Source organism: Heterocephalus glaber, unplaced genomic scaffold, assembly GCF_053883595.1.
Source record: "Heterocephalus glaber isolate CG9 unplaced genomic scaffold, H.glaber_assembly_v1.0 deba00001004, whole genome shotgun sequence".
Classification (NCBI taxonomy): Eukaryota; Metazoa; Chordata; class Mammalia; order Rodentia; family Bathyergidae; genus Heterocephalus; species Heterocephalus glaber.
In genome coordinates this window covers 1,685,191-1,702,130 of record NW_028258179.1, presented here as the reverse complement: position 1 = coordinate 1,702,130, position 16,940 = coordinate 1,685,191, and the positions used below count along the sequence as shown (strand labels likewise).

At 43.9% G+C, this 16,940-nt stretch overlaps 1 long non-coding RNA gene across 1 annotated transcript in view; it reads left to right on the top strand.

Annotated features, from left to right (window-relative positions):
• LOC106007988 (uncharacterized) overlaps nt 1-16,940 on the top strand; it is a 25,023-nt gene extending 8,083 nt beyond the window's left edge. Inside the window, exons 2-5 of the long non-coding RNA XR_001182545.3 lie at nt 10,117-10,202; nt 11,436-11,526; nt 12,483-12,575; nt 14,742-16,940. This is a non-coding gene — a long non-coding RNA (uncharacterized LOC106007988). The remainder of the gene's footprint in view (nt 1-10,116; nt 10,203-11,435; nt 11,527-12,482; nt 12,576-14,741) is intronic.

Sequence of the window (16,940 nt, the reverse complement as noted above, 5' to 3'; positions counted from 1 at the left end):
AAAGTGTAAATAAGAACTAACAGGCATAATAGATAATGTGAAATAGGAAGAAAAGGGGCAAAGGGGAGGGGGAAGTGGGAGGGGTAGGGGAAAGGAAAGAAGGGAACGGAATTAATATGAGAAAAGGAAAAAACGGAAACAAAGTCTTTGTAAATAGGGAGGGATGGAGGGGTTGAAGGGAGGGCAGGGGAAGGGGGAAAAATAAGAACCAAGAGAGATTATGTAAAGGTGCAAATTTCCAATGATGAATGCCATTATATTGTATACCTAAAATGTACCAATATAATTAATTTAAAAAATGAAAATATAAATGGACCAAAAAAAAGATAAATGATGAAATGTGATGAAACCTCAATTCTAAAACTCACAGGTAGAAAATTTTACCTTCTCACAGAGCTGAGCATTTCCCACAAACTGAAAGTTCCACTGCACCATGGAAATGTGAAGGTGCTCTCCCAACTATTCCATATTGAACCCTCAGCCTTTCGAATCACTTTTCAGATCCTTCCTTTGGTGTTGCCGTCCACACCACACGCACGCACACAGGTGAGCTGTACGTGTGCCCACCTGCAGAACCACACCCTCAATCATTATTTAAGCTGCTCATCTTCACCCCCACCTTCTGGCCTGGAATCTCCATCCTGGTCAGCTCTAACAAGCTGTAGCCCCCAGCGACTCCATCTGGCTTTGTTCTGTTTCCTTTCTCAGCTCTCAGAATCTGACCTTTACTCTGCATTGCTGTCATCTTGCTTGCTTTTCTGAGCTGTGTTGCAGAAACCGGATGTTGCGGTTAACCACAAAACTGACCCCAAACTGGTACATCCGACCCTCGAGATAAAAGAATGTCACTGCAGAAAGTTCACCACCTCCAGCGGGCGCCTAAACCCCAGACTGCCTGACTCAAGCTCCTGGAAAATGCTAATTTCTGCATGTCACCCTCACCTGGTCCACATAAATATCTGCCAGGTCCCCAAAGACTTGGTAGGCGGTACTTGGGGCATGAAAATCTCTGCCTCTTTGCACATAGTGCACATCCACAACAAAGCCTGCTTCCTTGCTCCCCAGCACTGGTCTCTGGGCTTGGACTCCCCACGTGGCGAGCTTCCGGGGCCTGAGCTTGGACCGAGGCCTCCCTCTCTCCTCCTTCTCTTGAAGCAGGTGCAAGGTGTCCCTGGCACACCCTGATGAGCACTTCTATGTGCAGTGGTGAAGTCACCAGCCCAGGTGTGGCCTGGATGGGACCCATGGCCGAAGCCTCCAGTCTGTGATTTTTAAAGAGACCAGAATAAAAGTTTTATTGGCATGGACATTATAAAAACCATCTTTTAAACCCTCAGTTATGTGTTGTCCTGGGTTAAGTACACGAATAAAGAATGAGAAAGATCCATTTTGCCCAGTGAAAACAGGCACTCTTCATAAATGCACATTTATTTTATGACTCCGCCCCTTGCCCAGGAAGACCTCACCTCCGGGAAGTCCCTACTGGGGCCTTGGCAGGAGGCCTTGGCTGTGATATATGTATGGTGCACCTGTAGAAGGACAGCGCACAGCCTGAGCATCCTTACCAAGCAGCCCTGAAAGGATACTGTTTAGACAAAGGGGAAAAAAAGGACCAATATTCAAATGATGCCTTTAAAACCTTGCACTTTCCTACCTCCCCTTTGAGGTTCCATCTCGTCACTGGGGTGCCTTTCCCTAAGGACCTCTGTGTTCTCTCCACCTTTTGTTCTTCCATGTGTACTGTTTTTAGTGAGTCCTAACAGCACCCTGGCTGGCTGTGGGAGTGATCATGTCGGGTAAGGGGCAGCCCGCAATTCCGGCAGCCCTTCCAGCATGCTCTCTACACCTATCTTGCTCATCTCCATGAGAAGAGCCCTCCTCTCCTTTTCTTTTTTTTCTTTTCTTTTCTTGTCCCAGTGTCACTCCGTCCAGCCTCAGGACACACCTCTGACCTCGGCCTCTGAGGGCTCCAGCCACAGGAGCACCTGCTTGCATAACTAGCACAGGAAGGGCATGATTTGTGCAGAGCTCAATGGTTCTGGTACATTTGTGTCTGATTTCCTTTTAGGGTAAATTGAGGTTGAGGCTAAAGGCCAGGACCTTCTTGGTTTCTTGGTTTCGACCGTTGTCACCACCAGTTCTTAAAGAGTAGGACAGCCAGCAGGATCTGCGTGGTGAGCCTTTAAAGTGATTCCAGAAGAAGGTTGCCTTTGTCTACAGTATGAGCTCTTCCCGGGCAGGGAAAGAAGACCGCTTCCACCTGGCTGTCCCTGGTGTCCATCCCTCGGCCCTGTCTAGTCTGGGTCCTGTCCCATCAGAGCTCATCTGGGCCCCGGCCCCGAGTCCCCGCCACCATCTGCTCATCAGAGTTGCACAGTTTTTAAGCATAGTCACCACTCTCTTCCTGGACACCTGGGGCAGTTTCTGCTTTTCTGTCCCCTGCTCTGGCTCTGCCTTTTCGGCTCCTGAGGGGAGTTCTCTTCTGGGTCCTTTTCTGAGCCCCAGGCACGACCTCCCGACAACCTGCAGAATAGCTAGGTGTGGACACTCACAGACATTTCAATTCATTTCAGTTCAGACCGTTCAATCTAAAGGTACCAGAAGCCCCGGTCTTGCTTCATCCAAACAATCCCAGCAGCAAAACTGCTCCTCCCAAGTCAGAAATTGCTGTACGTGAGGTGTGGCATATGCTAATTAGCTTGATGGCAGTAATCATTCGCAAATAAATATATGTATCTTAAAACATGATGTTAGGGCTGGGAATTTAGCTCAGTGGTTCCAGCACCTGCCACACAAGCACAAGGTCCTGAGTTCGATCCCGGGTACCTCTCAAAAAAACCCCAAAAAACAACAAAAAAAACCCATGATGTTGTACACCTTGAATATACATGATTTTATTTGTCAAGTAGTCTAAAAATTATATTGATAAGTGATATCATTGTACAGTATCTCTGTAAATTAAAAAATTGATAAAAAAATATTGCTACAAACAATGCAATTATTTAAGGCCTCATCAATAGTGTTCACAGATAAATACACCTGTTAACAGATATGCTAGAATAGCAAATATGAAGCTGAGAGGTGGGGACGCAGGCCTGTAATCCCAGCACTCTGGGAGGCTGACACAGGGGAATCACAAGTTTGAGCCCAGCCTGGGCAACTTAGCAGCTTACCTTCTGATACCCTGTCTCAAAAAAAATTTTTTTTTTGGTACCAGGGATCGAACTCGGGTCCTTGCGCTTATGCAGCAGGTGGCGAAACCACTGAGCTAAATCGCCGGCCCCCCAAAATTTGTTTTTAGAGCTGGGGATGTAGCTTGGTGTGAAGGCCCTGGGTTCAATCCCCAGTACTAGAAAAAGAATAGCAAATATGCAAAAATTAAAAAATGAAATAATTATAAGGCAAACATTTAACACAATAAAATGGGTAGAAGAAAAAACCCCGTTCCTTCTGACATCTGGTAGTCAGGCCAAAGCCTGGAGCAGCTCTTCACCACTGGCTTCCTTCACCTCCCTTATGCAAACAATCTTTTCTTTGTAGTACTGAGGATCAAACCCAGGGCCTTCATGCTTGGCCACATCCCCAGCCCTTGTTTTAAACTTTTAATTTTGAGATATAGTCTCACTAAGTTTCTAAGTTGCCCAGCCTGGTCCTTCTGCCTCAGCCCTCAGAGTGCTGCGTTTACAGGCCTGTACCATCACGCCTGCCCCACACAATCATCCAATCCCTTCTAAGCACGCGCCAACTCCTTGGACTTCCGTCTACTTCCACTGCTGCACCTACATAAGCACCGCTACCTCTTGCCCACTGCAGCAGCCTCCTTGTGGGTCTCCCCACCTCCATTTCATCCCTTTCCAGCCCGCCCTGCACCCGCAGCAGGTCACACCCCACTCCTGTCAGAGCGTGCCCCCTGCACTGCTCCGGAATCACTAGCGCTCCTCCAAGGCTGGGCAAGGCAAAGTCTGTGCCCAGCCCAGCGCCCAAGGCCTTGTTGCAAGAAACTAGAATTTCCCCTTCTTTCTCCACAGTGCACATACGCTGGCCTTTTTTCAGTTCCTGTAATTCCAGAATCCCCTTTCTCCCTCAGCATCTCTGCACTTTGTCTTGCCTTTGCTGGAATGCTTGTGTTCACCTACTTTCCTGGCCAGCTCCTGTTCAGATGTCAGCTCTGAACTCTGTTCCCTGGGCACATATTCCCTGACTCACCAAGTACGTCAAGGCCCCTCCCTCCAGATAATCTTTTTCCTTCATAGCACCCCCAATCTATCTATCTATCTATCTATCTATCTATCTATCTATCTATCTATCTATCTTTTTATAACTAGAACTGCCTTCCACAGAGGATGAAAAAGATTAAACTGAAGAATCATTTGGCTGCTGATCATCTCAAGGAGCCTTACTATAAATGTTTATCTCTCTTCCTAGATAACTTGATTACACTTGAGTTCAGGAAGGATGTTTCTTTTAAGGAAACAAGGATAGATTCGACAAGAGAAGTGTCTGTATGAACTGACAAGATCTAGAAGGTCCCGAGCAATGCCACCACCAAAGCTGCCCGTGTGTCCCACCTCACGTGCACAGTGCCTCTGCAGATAGGGCAGGAAGAGGAGTACAAGACCAGGACGTGGGTGAAGAGAAATGAAAGGGGCAGAAGTGGCCAAGAAGAAAGGAAAGGCAGTCTGGGCTCCTTCCTGTTTTCCTCTTTTCTCAGAATGTGCTGGACTCCAGGCTATCAGCAAACACTGTAAATATCACCTTGGAAATTTCCCGTGATTGATCCTTACCTGGCAGTCCATTCCATGTTCCCAGAGAGGGGCTATAAAGGATACTTACAGCTAATCAGCATATTCCCAGACACACTCAGACGGGAATACATCCTAGGAGTATGACAGAGATGAACACGGTATCAGCAAGGGGAGGATCCTAATGCCAAGCCTGCCTGAATGAGTAGCTTATGGGTCTCCGTTTTTATTGGACTTTGGACATTCTCCCTGAATGATAACAGCACATATTTGCTTAATTAAGAAATAAAGTTTTTATGCTAATCAAGTGAACTGTAATACAGTTGAAAGATATTTATCAGTTAGAACACCATCATGAATGTTTTTATGAAGGTCCAGATCATAAATTTGTTAGACTTGGCAGCTACCCACTACTGCCCTGCTATTTATTTCCCTTCCCTCCCCCTTCCCCTTCCCCTTCCCCTTCCCCTTCCTTCCCTCTGTTGAAGTTGGTGGGTCTGGGGTACAAGGGTTCCCAGACTCACCTAGCCAGGCCTGTCCCTCTCTCTGACATAGAAAGAGGAAGAGGAGTCAGAAGACCAGTGCGAAGCAACTTTATTACAGGTATTGCCAGAGGAAATGGTATAAAGCCTGCTTTGCAGGAGTGGGAGGGCCCAGAGCTGGAGTATCAATAAATCTGGGGCTGCAGTTCTGTTTTATGGGGTAGGGGCCCCATCTCCACCACCTCTGGGGGTCACTATTTGGTTGGTTACTGGACTTGTTGCTAGGGGGCTACGTTTGGTGGGCCAGTAGGGGAACGTTGAGGGGAGAAGTAACCTCCTCAGGCAGAAGGCGCCACACTGCAGGCTGTCAGCTCAGACACACGCTGTGAGGCAGAAGCTATTTCCTTTCTACTTCTGAAAGGGGCCCGGCTCCCTCATCTAACCCGACCCAAGGCTCCAGACTTTCCCTACCCTTCCTTCCTTCCTTGTTTCTTTCCTTCCTCCCTTGTTTCCATCTTTCCTTGCTCCTTTCCCTACCTCCATCCCTTCCTTCCCCTCTTCCCATTTCTTCTCTTTTCCCTTTCTTTCAGTCTCTTTTTACTGCCATTTAACCAAATAAACCATCCTGAGGTCAAGGACACTACAAACTTGACCAAAGGCAGATTTCATACTAATTATTTAAGATTAGTACATGTTTGCTGGATTTTAAGACACACACACACACACACACACACACACACACAGTAAAATGGTTACTATAGTGGGAAAATTAACATAGCCCTGTGGCAAAGAGGGAAGAAAGACACTTGTAATCTACTCATTTAGGAAAGGTCTGCACTACAACACACTTAGTAACTAGAAGCCTTGTGGTTTACATTACATTTTTCAATCTGTGCATCCTATGTATTTGACACTTTGCATCTCTTGACCTATATCTTTCTACTCCCTCCCACCCCTTCCTGGTAACCACTGCTTTATTCTCTACCTCTTAATATTTCACCTTTTAGAAAATAACACCCACATTTATGCTCTAGCTTTGTACATCTGAATTTTTAAAAGAAACATCCACAGATAAGTAAGATCATACAGTATTTTCTCTCTGGGTCTGGATTTTTCACTCAGCATAAAGTCCTCCTGGACTTTACTGCTTACAGAAATTCGAGGAAACTCCGTCTAGGCTTAAGACATCTTTATTTCATTTCTACGGTGGGCTGGGCATGACTGTAAGAGAGGGATTACAACAAGAACACAACTCCTACAGCTGAAGGTGTGGAGTTAATAGCCGAGGTGTGAGAAGCGGCCAATATGGCATACTGAACGTCTGGGCTTTGGCCATGGTGAGGTTTGGCTTCACCTGCAAGCTCTGTGGTTTCCCTGCCAGTCAGTGAGGCCTCTGCACTCACCTGCAGTGTTTTCCTGCCCTTTCCTGGCCTACCTGACAAAATGGAAAACAGCCTATCCCAATTCTTTCATTGATTTGGATTGAAATCTCTGAATCAAATCCTTTCTTGGTCACAAACAGTCCCTGGAATAGGAAGAGCAGAGTTCTGAGGAGAAGGCCGCCATGTTGGAGTAGGGAGAGAGGGGGGCGGGAGTAGGAAAATGGGGGGCAGAAGTAAGCCATCTGGGGGGGGGGGCAGGCACTGGGTTGAGGGCTGAAAGTGAGGGAGGGAATCGGACAGGGGAGAAGAGAAATGGGCAAGGTCAGGAACGAGGAACTGGCAGAACTGAAAGCATAAATAGTAATGACAAAGCTTAGAATAATAGGCCCTGAGAAAAAGTAGCTAAAAGGTAATGTGGTAACTATTAGTCAACAGCCAAAGGGATATTTGATTTCTTCTGCTTGCCACATACTTGCCATCTATTCTGAAGACAGAGGAGCAACCTCAAACTATAGAAGCATTTAGGTTGGCTACATGGAAAAAAATCCCTGACTGCAGAGAGAAGTTAAACAATGCTTTCTCAAAAATCTCATTTTTGCTAGATGAAATCTAATTTGAACAGTACTAGAGGTCCCCAATAATTGGGTACATATGACTATAGATAACTTGGTTTCATGTTTATACTCACTCTATGCAAATCTGACCTCGATACTCACAGGATGTTGATTACCTGCTATGTGTTCCTAGACCCTAGTGCCTGCCAAAGGCGTGATATGCAATCTTCTAGTCAAGGAAATGCAATGTATGGAAATAATATCCCTTATAATACGGCCGTGAGTACTTATCAATTACATCACTAATGATAAGAAGGTTATAAATTGTCTCTCATCATCATATATTGAAAATCATTTACTGAATATGTGAAATGTCTGTATTGTGCAGAGCCCATAGAGGAAATGACACAGGGACTAAGGCAGCCCAGTAGGCAACAGTAGCTCACCTCTCACGCTGACTCAGGCACTAAGCTGGCCAGGTCCAGCTTCAGGCCCAAGATAATCACAACATCACAAGAGCAGGACATGGGACTTGATCTCCAGCCCCTTATCTTTCAGCTATGGGCCTACGGGAAGCTGGTCCATTTGAGCAGGCCCTCTCACCTGGAAACATGAGGCGTGGGGCCCAGGGGAGAGACAGAGAGTTTCTGTCTCCCGGGTTGGAAGCTTGGACAGCACACCCAGAACTGGATCTCAGGTCTTAGCCAAATGGAGCCAGAGGCCAAGGTCTGGGAGAGACTAAGAAACAGGAAGTGGAACAAACCAACTGGGAGGGGGAGGGGGGTCGGAGCAGTGCTACAGGTAGAGGCGGCACCTCCCTGGCTCCCTGCGGAGAATGGACAGAATCCATCCCCTGGGGTCGCGGAGACTTGGCTCAGAGCATCTCAGCTCCATGTCACCCCCTGGGAGACCTCTGCAAGGTCCTGGAACGCTTGGCTTCTCCGTACTCTGATTTTTAAACAGGGAATCCTGAAAGTCTTCATTATCTGAGGGTAATTGATTCAGGTTAAGAACAAATCTGAAGTCAGTCTGCTTAAAAAAAGAACTAGTCCGGCCAGGGATTTAGCTCAGTGGTTTCACCGCCTGCTGCGCAAGCGAAAGGACCCGAGTTCGATCCCCGGTACCAAAAAAAAAAGAAAAGAAAAAAAAAAGAACTAGTTTCACAGAAAATAATTTAGTAACACGATCACACCTGTATCTTTAGAAATGAAACAAAAAATTATGGGTAAAAAGAATTTTGTTTCATGGTTGACAGAATACAGTACAGGTTATAAATACTGTGATGTGCTCATTTTTAGAGGAAGAAGGACTCAGATTTGTTTGCAAAGTTCGAGCCTGCCTTTCCTGACATCCTCCGCCTTGCCGGAGGGCTCTGTCAATTTTCCTAAGATCTGTCCTAATGCTATGACATGCAGAGGAGCCTCTTTCCATGGCATGGCATCTATTGTCAATATAGTTCTTGCAATAACTAATAAGGGCAAATATCACAACTTTAACTTTAAAATTTATGTAGTTTAATACCTATCTTATATATCTCTCATCTATCCTCTATTATCTATGTACCATCTATCTGGGTATCTATCTCTTATCTATCATCTATTGATCTAAAATCTTGCTTCCATTCCTAGTGGTATGGTAGACTAGGTGCTCTCTCTCCCAAGCCTTCCAACTCTGCAAAAACATTTAGCAATTCTAGATAAAAGGGAACAAAGGGCTCTTTAACTGAAGAGGTGGCCCAGAAGAATAAAGGCGGCCTCTAGAGGAAGAGATGGGGGAAAAAGCTGCACCCTGGACGCTGCAGCCGCTGTGAGCCTGGGCAGCGACGCTGCTGGAGCAGAAACCTTGCAGAAAGCCCTCAAAGGGCTCCCAGACCTGCATGAAAGGAAGAAAAAGATCCACTGAGTCAAAATGAGATATGTAGTGCGTCTGCCTTGGGTTTGAGTGGTAGGTATTTTGGAAGGAGATGGAAGATTTGCAGAAGCATGGTTTGGGAGTATAGTAGATTTTTACACACATGCACACCAAGGCATAGCCATATACAGAGGCATAACCAAATGTTATATTGTTCTATAACTTACATTTTTTATTTTTAATTTGTCTTTGAGTTGTTTTGTACTATATGCATTTGTCTCATTTTTAAAAGTTGCATATGAAGACATATTATAGATGTGATTTCATTTGAAATTGCAAAACCACCCTTATGCTTCTAATTTTCCTTATTTTGCTTTAATTTTCCATTGAACTTACTACTTGCTAATGTACTTCATATTTATTGATCATTTTATTTTTTATTTCTTCCCATAATCATGGAAGCTTCAAGGGCAAGGATTTTGTGAATTTGTTCGTGTAGTAGCCCCTCAATAAATAGTTGCTAGGTGAATTAAATTGATGAATAAGCTATGCTTCAAACTACTCCCCCATGACTTCCGTGTTTGCACGACTGCAAACAACACTGCGAACATTGCCACATGGGCTTCCACGCACACAAAACCAACAGCCAAACCCTCTACCTCTAAACAGTGATGTCACTAGATGAGAAACTGCATGAAAGATGAATTCTCTTCAGACATAAAGCAGCCCCCTGTTATTTTACTTGCAGTTGTTTATAATAAATGGCTTGTAGGGTTGCTACTCCTGGCTTTTCCTGGGAAATGTTAATATTGCTCTGCTACAGAGAAGGTGTGAGACTCCACAAGAGCTGGTCCTTCACTCTCCCTTTCCCTGCACCCTGATCCACGTCCTTCCCGCTGAGGTGCTATGGCCCCAAGGCATAGAAGAAGGTACGGAAGTGAACTCTAGGCCATCTCTTTTTTCTTTTTTTTCATTGCTCAAAACTGAGCCCACGGGCATAGTTGAACATTTTGGGAAGATGAGAAATAATCAATATCAAGGTTTATGCTGAATGTGGACTGAAGCCTCATAAATTAAGATAATCAATGTGGTGTTTCTTTTTCAGAAATAATGTTCACAGGCAATGAAATGTTGTATGTGACGTACGATCATGGGAGTGACCACGTAACGAAGACACAAGAGCCAAGGCAAGTATGTGGATTTGATTTTGTTTTTATTTGCAGTGTAGAAGAGTAAGTCAGGCGAGCGCCCTGCCTCTGAGTTCTGCCCCAACTCCTAAAGGAACCACATGTGAGAAAGATTCATGGAGTAGAAGGGACTTGCATAGAGCGAGCGTCTAGAGGGGGCCGCCTCCCATCCCCAGTGCATTTACCAAATACCTCGTGACTCCTGCCCCAGTTTCATAGCCAACAGGTCCCCCAGATGGTATCTCATCCATACATTCCAGGAACAACAGAAAAAAATGGCAAGCTATTCCATTTTAAAGAATATGTTCTCTTTCCTCAATTTTTTTCCTGCCTAAGGTGATTTAGGGAAGAACAATAACCAGCCTCATTTTTCCAAGAGTAGACGACTTCAAAACCTTGCCAATGGGAAGGGGATCTAGAGATAGAGGGAGGAGGGAGGAGAAGGAAGGGAGAGTATCAGTAACTAAGATGCGCTAAGCACTTGTACCAACTCCCCATAATGCATGGAATCATTATGTACTGCAAAGATATACTGTACTAACAGAAGTTTAAAAATAAAGCTTATAATCTGAAAATAAAGTAAGGTTTGCAATGGACTTAGCAGACTCAACCTGCTATCCCTTGTCAGAAGGAAAGTGATGTCTCCGGCTTTCCCTTGTAGATGAGCTTGACGGACTGCCTGGAGAAAAAGCGACGAAGTTGCTTTTCAGACAGTCAGGACCTCTTCTTCCCGTGCCCAGCCCTTGGGTGCTGTGGGGCCCACAGGATAGACATAGACCTCTGAGAGCAGCTTGCAAGCTCTCTTTCCAACCTGTCTCATCTTTTGCAAGTTCGCCGCTCCCCATCTGCACTTCCACTGCACCGTGGCATGTGCTGAGCACACCTGGCTCTGGCTCAGTGTGACCACCCGCACCTGGGCCTGATGCCCCAGTCCTCTTTAACACGGGCATGGCTGTCATTTGCAGGACTGAGGCATCGGTATAAATGGAAACCAATAGGCAGTTCGTCCAAATATTTAAGCGTGACATATCATGTTGACACTTAAATAAAATGCACTGTACTCTTCTGATCAAATATGTTTCCGAACAACCAAATAAAAAGCTAGGCAGAAATCTGTGGGATTTGGCAAAAGATCAAAGAAAACTGAATTTCATCACTATTATATTACAACAAAATAGCTTAATGGGCCAAATGATCATGTATTTGCTCCAGAATATTTTCCTTACCTTCACCTCAGGAATTGTAAGACTGAGGCCCTCACCAAACGCTCCGAGGAGCTGACTGCAGCGAAGAACACCCAGGAAGGAACACACCGGACAAGTTGGAAAGTAAAACAGACCTTAGTCTGGCCAGACGGCACTCCCAAAGCAAAGTAGCTTAGAGAGGCGACTAGCCCAGAGTCCGAGGCTCTTTTTATAGGGGGTTGCAGGGGAAGTTAACAGGCAAAATTTACAGAAGAGGAACAAAGGTTAGTGGTCAGCTGACACGTACTGATGGTCAGCAGATGTTTGTAGATTGTTCTATAGATAGCGGTGTCCGGAACATCAGTTTCGAACAAAGAGTTGAGTAATTTACTTTGGGACCTTATGGCTGATACAGATCTTATCTAGTGTCCCGGAACTAACAAGCATCTTTATCTATTTACTCACATTCACAGTTGGGGCTAGGGGAGTTTTATGATTACAGAGTTATGCAGTCCCACAGAATATTATTTAATATTTCTAAAGAGTAAAGATTTAAAAAATAATGTGTTTCATTGATAATGATTTAAAGGATTAAAAATGAAATATAATAGAGGTCAAGCTGTAAAAAATTTGAATATATTTTCATCAAGAAGACAAAATACAGGAAAGATAAAAGTATAAAAATTACAAGTATTTTTCACATGATTTAAGGTCAATTTCCTTAATCCTGGTGTTGAGCACATGCCCTCCCCATTGCCTGGGGAGCTGAGGTGGGGAATCACTTGTGCCCAGGAGTTGCCAGCCGATCTGGGCAGCCCTTGGGGTCGGTGGACTGAGGGGAGGCTCAGTCAGGTGAGGTTCCCAAAGAAAAGAACACTGGTGGAACAGACATCACAAAAAAGCAAGAACCAACTTAATTTTCCAGCACAGCACTTACAGCACTTACTTTTTTTTATTAGTTTACTGAGAGGTAGCAAGACAAAACATTCTGGGTGACCCTGCAGGCCATGTGGCGCATGTGTGGTTGTCTATGCTGATTCATTTTAATATAACGAAGCCCCATCGTGTGCCTGCGCTAAATGACTGCATTGTGTCCTAAGGTGCCCTCAGATGCCTTCAGATGACTGAGTTTTGACAGCAGCAAAGCAATACCTTGACCCAAAAGAAAAGGAGAGAGAAGAGAAAAGAGAAGGGTAAGGGGGAAAGGGAAAGTTAACTTCCTTTTTTTTAAAAAAAAAAAAAAAAAAAAAGGAGAAAAGGTTTATTTGGCTTACAGTTTCTGAGGTGTCAGTCCTTTATCAGCTGGTTACAAGGCAGAATATCATGGAGGAAGAAAGCTTCTCATCTCATGACATTTAAGTGTTTTTCCCACTCTCAGATGGGGAAACTAAAATTTTTGTGCTTGTGTGGTACAAAATAAGCAGAGAAAGATGCAGAGAGAAGAAATGTCCAGGGACCAGGCATATCCTTCAAAAATATTCCCCCAGTGACCTACTTCTTCCAAATAGGCCCCATTCCTGACTCATTCACCTATAAACTTTTTAATGTTTTCATGGTCTAATCATCTCTCTAGGCCTTGCTCTTCTACCCTCCAAAGAGTTACATAGACTTGATGAGGAACGAGAAAGATTTATGTGGAGGACTTAAATTATGAACTGTAAGCATCTGCTTCAAAAGAAAATTCCTTCCATTGAATCATTTTTCAGCTTAAAGGATAAAAATAATCTTTACTAAAAATATTAACACACACACACAATGGTTATGTTAACTACTTTGGTAGTGGTAATCATTTCACTGCATATATGTGTGTGTGTGTGTGTATCAAATCATGCTGTATATCTTGAATATATATATTTATTTATTAATTATTTTAAAGTATATCTAACAACTCTATAACCATTTCAATGCTACCTTTTCCCTTTTCCTTCGTTTTCTCCTTCTTTCTTATTTTTTTTTCTTTTCTTTAAGTTTATTGGTACATTTTAGGTATACAGTACAGTTACATTCATCATTGGGATCTTGTACCTTTACACGATGTATCTTGGTTCTTATAAAAGTTAACATTCTTAAAAAAATTTTACCCACAAAATTAAAAGACAAAATTCAAATTACAATTAATGAACATCTAAATTTTAAATGAACATTCTTTAAATAAACTCACAATATTTACTCTTTAAAAATGTAGGTACATTTCAGCAAAAATATTATGGAAGTAAAAATATTAACAAGTGTAATGTTTAATACCCATGTGTTGTCAATATAATTAATAGACTATTTTATAATACTTATTTTTAGACCTATACATGAACAAGTCTAACCAAAATACAAGCTGTTTAACTCTTCTTTCTTTCTTTCTTCTCTTTTCTTTTTTCCTTCCTCACTTTTTTTCCTCTTTTTTCTCTCTTCTTCTTCCTCTTCCTCTCTCTCTCTCTCTCCCTCCCTCTCTCTCTCTCTCTTTCTCTCTCTCTGTTGAGTTCTTGAGTACCTGTTACCTTGCTGGGCTGCTTTCAAACTCTTAGGCCCAAGCCATTCTCTGTCTTCAGCCTGCAGTGTAGCTGGGACTCCAGGTACATGCCACCATGCACAGCCGAATTATATAGTATTTCTAAAGCAGCTACTATATGCAGCTGTTGTAAATGCCACACAGGCACTTGAATACCTTCAGAAGAACAAATTAGAACATAGTGATAAGCAAGCAACTGGACATTTGCTACTGCTTACTGGATATGATATTTTACGATGCAGGAATATTTCGTAGTCATGCTATAAGGAAGACAAGCTAATCACTTATCTTAGGTATTTCTACCATACAAAGCTTCCCCACATCTAGAAGCAATTAACCTACAAATGTGTGATATTTAGGAGCAGGAGCTCTTGTTTCAAGGATATGGGGCAGAAGATATGGAGAAGCACATCCCTGGCCCTGAGCAGTGTTAGTTGCAGTGTTTAGGCCTGCAGGCTGAGCTCTGGATCCTGAAGGGCAGAAAGGCTCTTGAGCTTGATAGAATAACTTTTTGTAGGCCTGTGATATATGGGATCCTTAGGGTCAAGGCCCAGGGCAGGGTATCCTGTTGGGGACCAAGCTATGTGAGGAAAATGTTGGCTATGTAATTTAGGTCTTGCAGTCTCAAGGCTGGTGTGCCCTGCTTTAGGAATAGGGAAATATGCAGACGGGTGGATGCTTCCTGGCTGTGTGAGGAAAGCTGATAATCACAGCACTCCTGAGGCAAGATAGCATCTGCTGAGGACATGTAAGAAAATGCAGGAATCCAGGTATGGGGAAGAACCTAGTCCACATTAACTTGTTGCTTTTGTGAGGTTTAACTTGTTCCTCTTTTTTTTTTGCCCCTTTCTTACAGCAGTCACTGTTCCAGGAAAAGTACATTCCCCTTCCCGGAGCTTCTTGCTGGCCAAAAAGTGTGTCAACCACAGAGATTGTTGAGCTTGTCCACTAGAGGCAGACTCATCCTGGTCCCCTTATACCTTGAATTTTGTCTCTGTTTTCTTTTATTCCCCATCGTCCCCCTACAGATACCCGAGGGTCTAATCAGCCCACAGCAGGATCCTCCTGCCTACGTCTAAGGATCATCCTGGGTGCATGGAAGCTGTCATCATTATTGGAGAATCATCTATGGAGACCTCCATTGTGAACAGAGGCCCATTACTCATGGGCCGCATCCCTAAAATTGCGCTCTGCACTGGCTCCAAAATGACTTGCTCCAGTATAGTCTCCTTGGAGAGCCAATAGCTTACAAACAAGATTAGCTATTATTTTATGCTCGATTGTATTTCAAAGATAATACATGTTTAAGTTGCTTTTCTGACTATTGCCATCCTGCTTGTGTGAATTTTTCTATCAATGGAAAGTCAGTGTGCTGAGAAAAGGCATTGCTGGATGCACAGGTCCAAGGGCAAGTCCAGCTCCAGATACGAAGATTTTCACCAGTCACTTTAGGTCTTTTCAAGCCAAACTGTTGCAGTTCTGAAACACACACTCTCTCTCTCTGTCTCTCTCTTGCTAACTTTTGAGCTGATTCTCCCTATATCACTTATTCGCTTTTAAATTCTTTTTTTTTTTTTTTTGGCAGTGCTGGGGATTGAACCACATGCTAGGCAAACGCTCTACCACTGAGTCACATTCTCAGCCCCCTCTCTTATTTTCAAAGCCTGAGGACAGCTAGTGACAGCAACAAACCTAGAAAAGGACAGGAAAGGCCCCACAGGCTCTTCTTCTCCTTGCATTTGGCATGTAGGAGATTTTGGAAACTCTAGTTCAAAGGCCCCTAATACAGCCTCAAAAAATATTTCTTTGCACCATCTCCTAAAGGATCAGTGATGACACAGGGTTGATGTCACAATTGCCTTGGTGGATCTGACTCAAATCAACCCTTCAGAGTTAGACTTTATTGATCATGCAGAAAATAAATACGTAAGTGTAATACTTCAGCCTTCTACAGTGTTGCTGTAAATATGTCTTTAAGGAAAATAAATTCAAAACTAAAACAAGCTATTTGTAATGTGAAAAAACCCTTAGAAGGAAGTATATCAGAGTTATTGTCAATTTTCCCTAAGGCAATTGAGAGAAACAATGGCAGAGAAGGACTCACGTGATTGGGTTACCCCCAAGCCAAAGATGGGTACACAGGGACAGCAGGAGGGGGCATCAGACTCCCTCTGCTCTCCAGAGTCCTCTCTTTTCACCTCACCTGAGTCCTCTCTACCAACACCAGGGGTTGCTGTGGCTGTGGCAGCTATGGCAGCGGCTGTGGCTGCTGCAGCACCCCTATGGTCATCTGCTGCCACCACACCTTCTGTGGCTCCCATGGCTGCGGCTCCCGTGGCCATGACTGTGGGAAGGGCTGTTACCAGCAGAAGAGCTGCTACCAGAACCAGTGCTGCGGCTTGGCGGCCACCCAGCCTTTCTTCCTGGGCAGGTGCTGCTGGGAGCCAAGCTCCTTCATGTGCTTAGGCCTTCACACATTCTGTACTTTAATTGCTTCAGGTTCCCCTAGTATTGAGCCATGGAATTTAAAAGAAATACAGCCAACTAGAAATCAGAGGACCACATTCAAGTCCAGGCTCTGCCAAAGAGGCTTGACCACGAGTAAGTCGATCAGCCTCCGTGAGTCTTGCTTATTTGTCTATAAAACAATAAGGTTGAACTAAAATCCCTAAGGATCTTTTCAGTTTTAACAGCATATGAATTTATGGAGTTCTCAAAACTCAGATCATCTGGTAGGTTCTCACCAGCCTCCACCCTCACACTCTGAGAGTTTCTCTTTGTACTTCATACTTTTATGCATGATTTAGCTATGGTGGGCTTGAAAATCTGTTCAATACGAACCATCGTCACAACCTGCATTTCAACAAAAACCAGGCAAAGCTCACCTCATGAGGGTGAAAAATTCAGAGTAATTAGTTCAGTGGAATAAAATGTTTTTAAAATGTATTCATTCCGTTCTTTTGAAAGGCTAATTTTTGTGAACTTTCTGCGATTATGTATCTGCTTGTATTGAATATGTACCACACATTTACTACAGTCTCTTCTGTTTCCTTAT